Source organism: Elephantulus edwardii, unplaced genomic scaffold, assembly GCF_000299155.1.
Source record: "Elephantulus edwardii isolate Elephantulus edwardi_28Jun2011 unplaced genomic scaffold, EleEdw1.0 scaffold00374, whole genome shotgun sequence".
Taxonomy (NCBI): Eukaryota; Metazoa; Chordata; class Mammalia; order Macroscelidea; family Macroscelididae; genus Elephantulus; species Elephantulus edwardii.
In genome coordinates this window covers 691,016-701,320 of record NW_006400124.1, presented here as the reverse complement: position 1 = coordinate 701,320, position 10,305 = coordinate 691,016, and positions in this window count along the sequence as shown.

Sequence of the window (10,305 nt, the reverse complement as noted above, 5' to 3'; positions counted from 1 at the left end):
GAAAAAAAAATGCACCCCAGGCAAACCAGGAGTTACCTGCTGCCTTCCAGTTTGTCCTTGGGCTTTCATCCTTCCTGAGATAAGAAAAAGTATGTTAGCAGAGCAAAACATAGCTTAGTTAGTAAAGAATTTTATCAGTGATTTATCTCCTGGGCCATTTTCAATAAATGCAAGAGGGACTCCAGGCTTGGGGTTGCTGTCTTGAAGCTGTACACCTCCTGCCTTCACTCTCTGTTCTCTCCCTCATTTCTCAATGTCCCCTTCTCCTTCACTGATCCAGGTCGACAACACTTTAATCTTTAAACTGACATTGTTGCTCCTTAACACCATTTGCTATATCACAAGATGATATCAAAGGCCTCTGTTAGCCTATTCTGCCAATGTAGCATGACTTTTGATTTCTTGACTGCTAGTACTAAGATTGTAGATTGTAGATCCCAGCAAGAAGAAATCTTTGACACCTTCAATCTTTTCTACACCACATCTGACAGCATTATGATAGATGGTGAGGAGACTGAGATTGTCAACAGCTTTAGTTTGCTTGGCTCCACAATCAACACTCTAGGTACCAGCAGCCAGGAAATCAAAAGACAAATTGCACTTTGAAAGTCTACTGTCAGGAACCTATTCAGAGTACTGAAGAGCAACGACGTCAGTCTGGAGATTAAGTTGCACCTGACCCATGGTCTTCACAATTACTTGCTATGCATCAGAAACCCAGACAATGACTAGGGATGACAGAAAGAGAATTGATGCCTTTGCGGTGTGGTGCACGATGAGAGTATTGAATATACCACGGACTGTCAGGAGAACAAACAGGTTTATCCTGGAAAGGGTGAAACCAGGCTGCTCCTTGGAGGCAAGGATTCTGAGGCTTTGTCTTACATCCTTTTGGCATGTTGCAAGGAGGGACCAGTCCTTGGAGAGGGACATCATGCTTGACAGAGTGAAGGGACAGTGCAACAGAGGAATAATATCATTGATGAGACGGATTGATTCAGTGACTGCAGTAATGAGAGTAGGTGTGTCAGAGACAATAAGGTTGGCACAGGATAGAGCAGGTTTCAGGGCTATTGTATATAGGGTTGCTGTGAGTCACAAGTGACTCAACAGCACATAAAAACAATAACACTCAGAGTCTATTGTTTTGTGTGATCTTTTTGTGGTCTCTTTACAGTACTTTATGCGCCCACCAATGAGAACATACTGTGCTTTTCCTTTAGGTCTCTGTGCTGTGATAGGTGCCAGGTCTCCTTCATTGCTGTGGGTCATGATCTGGTTTCTGGCTCTGCTATTTTGCTCATTAGATTTTGTGTCTGTTGGTCACTTCCACCTGGTGATTGTTCCCAGCCAGCTATTTTGCCCTGTTCTGATGATCTGGTCATTATTAATTTTTTTTTCTTCTAAACAACAACAAACAGTTAGAAAGGGAGACACAATGCGTAAGTACCTGTCATCTCATCATTCTTTTTTTTTTTTTCTCATCATTCTTAACCTGGTGAAGTCAGATGCTCATTTGTTTTCTCTTTTAGCCCAGGAAGTACTTCCCCCCTCCCTGCCCCATGATGGTCAAATTAAAAGACTTTTAATTTTTAAATTATCTCTATAAAACAAACAAACAAGCAACAAATCTAAATGAGCCCACCAGCTTTTCTCTTAATTAGTGGGCATCTGTTGTCTCTATTCTCGTGTGCCAACAGCAGGGATGTGGAACCTGGTGTTCAATGGGCAAGCAATTGGCTGCTAACCATAAGGCTGGCAGTTCAAAGCCACTGAGCAGCTCCAAATGGACATTCCAAGCGGCCTGTTCCGGTAGTGACTACAGTCTAGAAAGCCATTTGGGGAAGTTCTGTCCTGTCATATGGAGTTGCTGGGGGTCAGCTTGACAACACACACCACATAAAGGTCATTGGCCCTTAGCTCTTGCACAAGCATTAACAGGGCTACTTACCAGAAGTACTTGGGGCTGTGCCTGGTGTGAGATTGTTGCACCAACCAGTAGGAACTCACCGTGGAAAGTCTTCAGAAGCTGTAAATCATCCATCTCAGGCTGGAAATCGGCCATCTTTCTCCCACAGAGCAGCTGGAGGATTTGAAATGCATGTCTTTAGGTTATCAGTGTAACTCCTTACCCACTAAGCCACTATACCTCCCTGATACAGAAAAGTCAGCTAAAAAAAAGCCCAAATTGGTTTTGTCACAGCTGACTCTTCAGTGGGTTAGCAGAGTCTGTAATCACTGAGGAGAAGGTGGTTTACTTCTTCTGCAGGGCAGTTTGAGGATTTGAACTACTGCCTTTGGGTTTGCAGTGCAGTTCCTTCCCCACAATGTCACCATAGCTCTGTTGGTACACCATAAGGGCTTGATAAATGCTAGTCACGTTGACTGATCCCCCAGGAGTACCCTCTTTTCTAATTAAATTCTTGCCTCACTCCCAGAGCTTGCCACTTAACCTAATTGTCTTCATTTAATTTTCTTAGACTTACCTCCCTTGACATAGCTTGTTTGGGGGTCAAATAAGTCTGACTTGATTTGTTAATCAGTTTAGCATCTTTTAAAAAAATCAGTTTGGATGTTATTGCTTGAATGATTCCTGCAAGGAGCCCTGGTGGCACAGTGGTTTAGACATCTTCCTATTAGTAGAAAGGTCGTTGGTTGGAAATCAGATTCCACCCTGTGGAATTCTGCTCCCCTCGAGGCTGCAGCTGAGGAAGCCTTGCAGAGAATTACTCCTCTGTCCAGCACGGGTCACGATGACTCAGTACCAGCTGGATGGCTCAAGGTTTGCTTTGTTTTGTGTGGCACAATGGCTAAGCATTGAACTACTAACTGAAAAGTTAGTGGTTTGAACCTGCCATTTGCTCCACGAAGGCTGTGGCAGTCTGCTTGCACAGGAGCGAGCCTGGCAACCCCAGTGGGCAGTACTCTGTCCCCCAGTCAAGGTGATGGGCACCTGTGGAGTGCCCGTCCATTCCACCTGGAAACCCCAGCCTTCTCTTTCCCTATTGTAGTTTGTTTCCATCCAGGCCAGTTCCTCCAGGATCAGATGCTGTAGACTTATTGTTGCTCCAATCTTGATATTTTGTTAAAATGCAGCTTTCCTTTTCCAGATTCACTTACAGCTGGTGAAAATGTAAGCATCAACCTTTTTAATATTCTTCTGCTTTTTGTCCCTTCTTCTTTCATTTTGTAAGTGATCCACAAACACTTCCACCAGTGGCAGGGGACATGCCATCAGGCAACAATGAGTGATTCAGTGTCACAATGTCAGCAGCCTGAATGTGGCTCTGACCCGTAGCCAGATACCATCCTGCGTGGGTTCTGAGAGCTTGCTCGCCTGTGCTCATTACCATTTATGAAGCGGGGAGCTGGGACTATTTGATGTCACATTTTACAGATGAAGAAACTGAGGCCGAGAAAAAGATTAAGTCACTTGTTCTAGCTTGCAGGGTCCAGTGTTCAAAATAGCAATGAGAATTAAGAGCTTTCATGCATCAGGCTCTGTCAGGCCAGGAAAGAATATGAAGTCTTGGGGTTCAAACAATGGGACTTTCACACCTTTGGGCCAAAGCAGAGAATCATCTTTGGAATCCGGACAAACTAAGCATCCAGACATCTTTAGGATCCAAACGTCGTTGGAGCCCAGGTGTTTTCCATTGGATGTAATTTGAGCTGCAGGTTCAGCAGGAGGCGCTGTTCCTCCAGAGTGAGCAGCATGTGGCCAAGGCCCAGCAGGCCCTAGTGGAGAAGCAGCTGTGGGGGCTTCGTACCAAGACCAAGAGGGCACACCAGGCCCAGAGCTGTGCCTTGGAGGCCCTGGCCAAGGCCAACGAGAAGGACAAGAAGAAGATAGGTGTTCCTACTCCCAAGCTTCAGCTGGAGGACCCTGCTCAGTTAGGGTGGGGTTTCTAAGAATATCCAACCCAAGAAGGACTTGGGAAAACAACCCATTCCACTGATGGGAGACCAAGGCACGGAGAAGGAAGGAAACTCAGCTGCAGCCACTGAGCATGTCTGACACACTAGTCACTGTTGTGATAGCCCACCATCACCACAGTGACATTTACAATGTGCCCACTGCATGCTGGGGCCCGTGCCATGCATCTAAATCTGAGAAGTCAGACTCTGTTTTATAACTAATCCCTGTGTGTAAAATTTCTGCCCCAAGCCTCAAAGTTTTGAACTCCTTCCCCAAACAAATGCTATTTTCTATATCCCAAAATATAAATGTTTTACATTACTCGTACCCTTGAAATGTTTCAACAGCTAAATGTTGTCGATGGATCTCTGTGGCCCTGGAGTGTTTGAAGAGCAGATTGCTGTAGCAAGTAGCCTAGAACCTTGGGCAAGCAAGAGTATAACAACCTCCTGACTCCAGAGGGGGGGTAATCCTGCATCTTTGTTGGACCTCCACTGCTCAGCTAATAAATGACCTAACCTGTAATCCTGTGATGCCTGGCTCTTAATCTGTTGGGCTGAACATTTTGGAAGCCCCAGCAGGATAGAGATATAGGCCAAAAACCCTTCTCTGGCTCTGGGGCAGAGGGCGTGCCACATCCTACTTAGAGACAGGCAACCTCATGATGTTCTAGGGCTTCAGGAAAGGGCAGGAGGCTGTCTTATCCCATGTCTGATTGAGAGATATGGAACAGACCCAAGGACTTTCTAAAAGACTCTCAAGAGGTAAGAATTAAATTAATTCTGTTTCTGATCTGTGATTACAATAGTCAGGTGGAGATCAGAGAGGGTTGTCGCAACCCAGGGCCCTCCCTGTACTTTGGGTTGAGGCAGAGGTCGAATATAACCAAGATTCCCCTCAGATGATCCTAATAGAGCAGAGTTCTTTGATCTGGAAAGGCAGCTTCTCTGTTCCTTGTGTCTCCGCTCTCTCCACCCTCCCCCTCAGGGTCCTGATAGAGCAGGATCCCCTGGCTAGGGAAGCTGTATTATCTCTCCCTGATAGTCTTTTAGGTGTCTTATCTGTTTGATGTTGTGTCAGCCACTTTGTCCATTTTAATTAGTTGAGACAGCTTTGACATCATCTAACACTGTCTGTGCTTTCTTGAGCATATTGCTTGCACGAAAGGTGTCTTTTCAGGCTTCCTCCTGCCTGCCTCTCATTTTCCAGAGAAACCTGTGGTTATGTTCGCCTTCTAAGTCTCTCTGCCACTGACATTTTTACCCTCTGTCCCTTACAAGAGGAGACCCAATTACTCCTCACCCACATCTTCCTTCACCCACCAGCCCCTCTCACTCTCAGGCAAATTCATTACTCAGTCTGAGCCCTTTAAGTCACCTTTTTCTGTCCTTAAGTCTCTCTGTTTCCTGATTCTCACCCCTTTGTGGTCTTCCAGGTCCATCAGCCTCTATCCTCTGGGTCTTTTCATCATGCTCTGAGGAATCTTCCCTCTCTCTTTCTCCTCTGTCTACAGGGAATACTCCTTTCACTGCTTGAGGCTGCCTGGCATCTGTCTCCTGGCTGATCTTGCTTGCTGTCTGTATGCTGGAGCACCTGAAAGACCCTGATGACTCACCTCCCCACACCTTCAGCTTGGGCGGTGCAGGACATTTGTCTCCCCTTATGTGCCATCAGGATTGCCTGGGATTTCTTTGTTTACTGCATTTTGTACACCTGGGATGATTGCCAGCAGCTATTGCAGACTCTTTTTGTATTAGAGGAATGGGAAAGGATTCTAGCAGAAACCAGGAAGGTAGGTAGTCCCCAGGCCAGAAGGAACCACTAAACTGGAATAGGAGGTTCGAGTAGTATGGATCTTCCCGACTCTTTGTGACGGACACTGAATGCATATGAGACTGAATGCGTATGAGACTGTCACGGAACAGCTAGCGAGAACAATTGATGCCTCCGTGTTTTGCTTGTAAACATCCTGTTATTGCACACGGCGTGGTTATTGTGGTCGCAGCTATGGCATGCAGACGTGAAGGAAACGATCCTAATCATGATTGGCTAAGAAGCTGTTTCTATTGCATGTGATTTTAGTCTCCTAGGGAAGAGTGTGTATGCTGGGAGAAAATAAAGGAACGAACTTCTCTCCTACCTGCGGTGTGAGTGCGTCTTCCTTTACTCAGCGACAGGCCTTCTCCCAGGGGACTCGAAGTTGAGCTGGGTGCTGACGCCTGACATTTCTGGCTGGAGTGGGACCCCAACACTAATAAGAGGTGAGGAGTGTCTCTATACCTACCGCTAGGCTCTGCTGCAGGGACTCAGGAAGGTTGCCCAGAAGCCCACTAATCTCTCCAAGGTAAGCACTTCCTACAGGTGTTGGATGAGTCTCTGGTGGCTTTTTCAGAATGCTTCCTTAAGGCCTACAGGGTATATACCCCAAATTAATCCTGAACACCTGAAAATATACAGGCAGTACATTTAAGCTTTGTGTTGCAATCAGCCCCAGCCATTGAAAGAAAATTGCAGAGAATTGAAAGTTTTTAAAGAATGACCAGGTCAGACCTAGTGTCATAGCACAGAAAGTCTTTCAGAATTGGGAACCCCCAGAGCAAAAAGTGGACAGAAAGCTAGGAAGAGCCACTTTGCAGGCTCTGTTGCATAAGGCAACAGAACAGGTCCTCACAAAGAAGAGAAAAAGGAAGTCTGGGCACAGCCAACTGGGAAAAAACCAATGTGCCAAGTGTAGCAAGTATGGACACTACAAAAATGAGGGCTTAGAGAAAATGACAGCAGTTCTGGCCCTCCCTCAAGAAGAATGGTCAGACAAGGACTGACAAAGCCAAAACTTCCATGCTAGGCCCCCAAGAGTCCATGATAATGACAATGTTTGTGGTTATCCTCTTTAATTTTTGGTGTACACTTGAGTCAAATTATCAGTTTAAAAAACAGAACAAACAAATACAGCAGAAGACTAGTCAGAAGACATGATCTCAAAAGAGCTGTCTACTTAGAGCATAAACAAGTGACACATTTGCTCCTTCTAGTTCCCAGCAGTCTCTCTCTTTAATAAGCTGTGATCTGTTGCCAAAACTGAGAGCCACTAACTCATTCTCTTCAGAGAGCCTGACTGTGAAACTGCCTATGACACTTAAACTGACTCTTACCACTTCTTTGTCTAAAAATGCCTGTTGGTTCTAGATAAAACCAAATCAGGTAAATGCCATCAAAATTTTTTTCTCCAGGAATTGCAGCATTTGTATCCTCTAGTCTATGCTGTGATCAACCCACCAAGACTGGCTGCACATCATCCTCCAGTGGTGAGCTTGTTGATCAACCAACCAAGAGTGACTTTTATCCAGAGCCAAACCATCAACCCTGCTATACTGTTATCGGATGATGATCCTGAAAGAGTCAGGCATGAGTGCCAGAACCTCCTAGGTGTGACTCAGCCAGCCACCCTGACCTGAAGGATTCTCACCTTGAGGACTTAGATGCTACTCTCTTCTCTGATAAGAGCAGTTGTGCAGAACAAAGAATAAAAAAGCAATGTGGGTAGGGTGAACATGCACAAGGAGGATATGGACCCCATGAGAGCCCCCGCTGGGTGGTGACCTATTTGGTTCATGTAAGCAGTCAGAGCACACTTCCTCGCTAATAAGGTGTTGTGGCACACCTGACATTTTGTGTGTCCAAAATGGGCCACAGAGGGTGGAGGTTAGGCAGAGTGTCCATGCCTTCTGTGATACAGGTTCTTTCCCTATTGGCAATGTGCCCACATGTGACTAGTAAATTAAATATATCTGTTGTTGTTGTTGTTATGTGCCGTCGAGTCTTTTGCGACTCATAGTGACCCTATGTACAACAGCCCTAAACCCTGCTCTATCCTGTGCCAATCGCATTGCCTTTGACACATCCATCCCGATTACCCCAGACTCATAGAGGGTCTTCCCCTCCTGCGCTGTCCCTCCACTCTACCCAGTATAATGTCCCTCTCCAAAGACCTGTCTCTCCTTGCAACATGTCCAAAGTATGTCAGACGAAGCCCCAGAATCTGCCTCCAAGGAGTAGCCTAGTTTAACCCTCTAGGATGAATCTGTTTGCTTTCTTGGCAGTCCATGGTACATTCAATACTCTTCTCCAGCACCACAGCTCAAAGGTGTCAATTCTCCTTCTGTCCTCCCTAGTCATTGTCCAGCTCTCTGATGCATAACAAGTGATTGCAAAGACCATGGCCTGTATCAGGAGCACCTTCGTCTCCAAAGAGACACCGTTGCTCTTGGGTACTTTAGAGAGGTCCCTAAGAGCAGACTTTCCCATTGCAATACGTTTTTTGATTTCCTGGCTGCTGGTGCCAAGAGTGTTGACCGTGGAGCCGAGCAAACTGAAGCTGTGAACAATCTCAATCTCTTCGCCATCCATCACGATGCTACCGATTGGTCCAGTGGTGAGAATCTTTGTCTTCTTGACATTGAGCCTCAATCCATACTGAAGGCTGCAGTCCTTGACCCTCTGCAGTAAGTGCATGAGGTCCTCCTCAGTTTCAGCGAGCAAGGTTGTGTCATCTGCATAATGCAGATTGTTGATAGATCTTCCACCAATCCTAACGCCACGTGTCTAATTGAGTAAGCCCACTGACAGGCTCCTGGAGGGGGTTTTCTCTGTTGCACCCACCCTCACCAGTGTGTTGTAATCTTCACCACTGCTTAGAAACCAGCAGCATTTGGTGCCCGAACAGGGACTTGACGAAGGCTTAAGGAATTTGTGAAAGTGATGCCATGTATTAACATGGACAATACAGCAGGAACTTTGAAAGCCCCTCAGATCAAGTGTCTGAAATCCCTTCTAGAACGTAGGGGTCTTAAGCTAACCCAATCTCAGGCATCATCCTTTTTGGACAGCTGTTATTGATCTCACTCCCTTGATAACAGCTGCTCAAGTTTTTGACACACAGATATGGGGACAAGTGAGCTTTCTAGCTAGAAGAGCCAAAGTAAAAGAAGGGAAAGCACTCATTCTCAATTTCTTCTCAATTATCACCACTATCTGTCAATGTTTAGGCGGTTCTGATGCAACTCCCTTAGAGGTTTGCATTCCACAAGAGAAGGAAAAAAAAAATCAAACAAAAGACACTCAAAAGTCTGATGAGTGGAAGAGCCTAGAAACCATAAAAGGGAAATTAAAAACAGCTCTTGACAATCTAGAGAAAATGAGAGAATTAGATACTAGCTCAAAGACAGAAGAACAAACCAAATCTAAAGTGAATGTTCCTGCCTCTCTGCCATCTTCCTTCTGTACCCCCCCCTCCCAATTTATGATCAAGTGGCCAAAAGAAAAGGAGGAAAGGGAAATTACTAGTTGTTGGGAGGGACATAATTCAAAGACCTTGAGAACAGGAAATGCTTGGGCCGAGATGTTGTGTGAGCAGCGGGACACTAGATGGAGCACTAGTGTGCAAGTATTCCCAGTAAATATTCACAGGACCCCAGAACACCCCCTTCCATGGTATCCATATACTGAGAAGGATTTAAAAGAACTAAGGACATCTGTTAGAGATGACGCAGCCCACTCGCCGTGGGCCAAAGCACGACTTAATTCTGTAAGCCTTAATTTAAACACTCCTCAGGACTGGAAAGACATGATGAGGGCAGTGTTGCCTGGGCCACTATATGTTCAGAGGATGGCTCTATACAGAAATGAATGCGGTCAACAATGTAATAGAAACAATGCTGCGGGGATTCAGCTTCCTGCAGAAGCCTTAGTAGGGGAAGGTCCCATGTTTGGCTCAGCAGCACAACAAGCACAAGGTGCACTGCAATATTTTGACCAAGTAAGACCATGTGGAGTAAGAGCCAGGGACAGAATGCACACTGACAAGGAGGAGAAAAAGCTTACAGCACTTTGTCAGAAGACCAGTGAGTATTTTGTGGACTTTGTTGAGAGAATTGAAAAGAGTAAAGCTAGGAAAGTCATGCATGCTGCAGCAGGAAGAGAGCTAATCAGGTTTATGGGATGGGATGGAATGACCAGTGAGTGCAGAAATGCCTGTGTAGGAGTAAAAGATGGGACAAGAGACGACTGTGTACTAGCTACTCAAGATCTGGGAAGTGCTTCAAGTCAGGCCACCTTCATGGCTCAAGCCTTTGCTGCTACATTGCAACAGCTGTCCCTAGGAGGAACATGTTTTAATTGTGGAAGGGGCAGACATTGGAAGAAAGTGTGCCCTCAGGATATGAACAGACACTTCACCAAGGAAGACATTCAGATGGCCAACAATCACATGAAGAAATGTTCAAAATCCCTAGCTCTGAGAGAGATGCAAATCAAGACAACTATGAGATATCATCTCACCCCAGTAAGACTAGCAAAATTTAACAGAACAGCAAGCAACAAATGCTGGC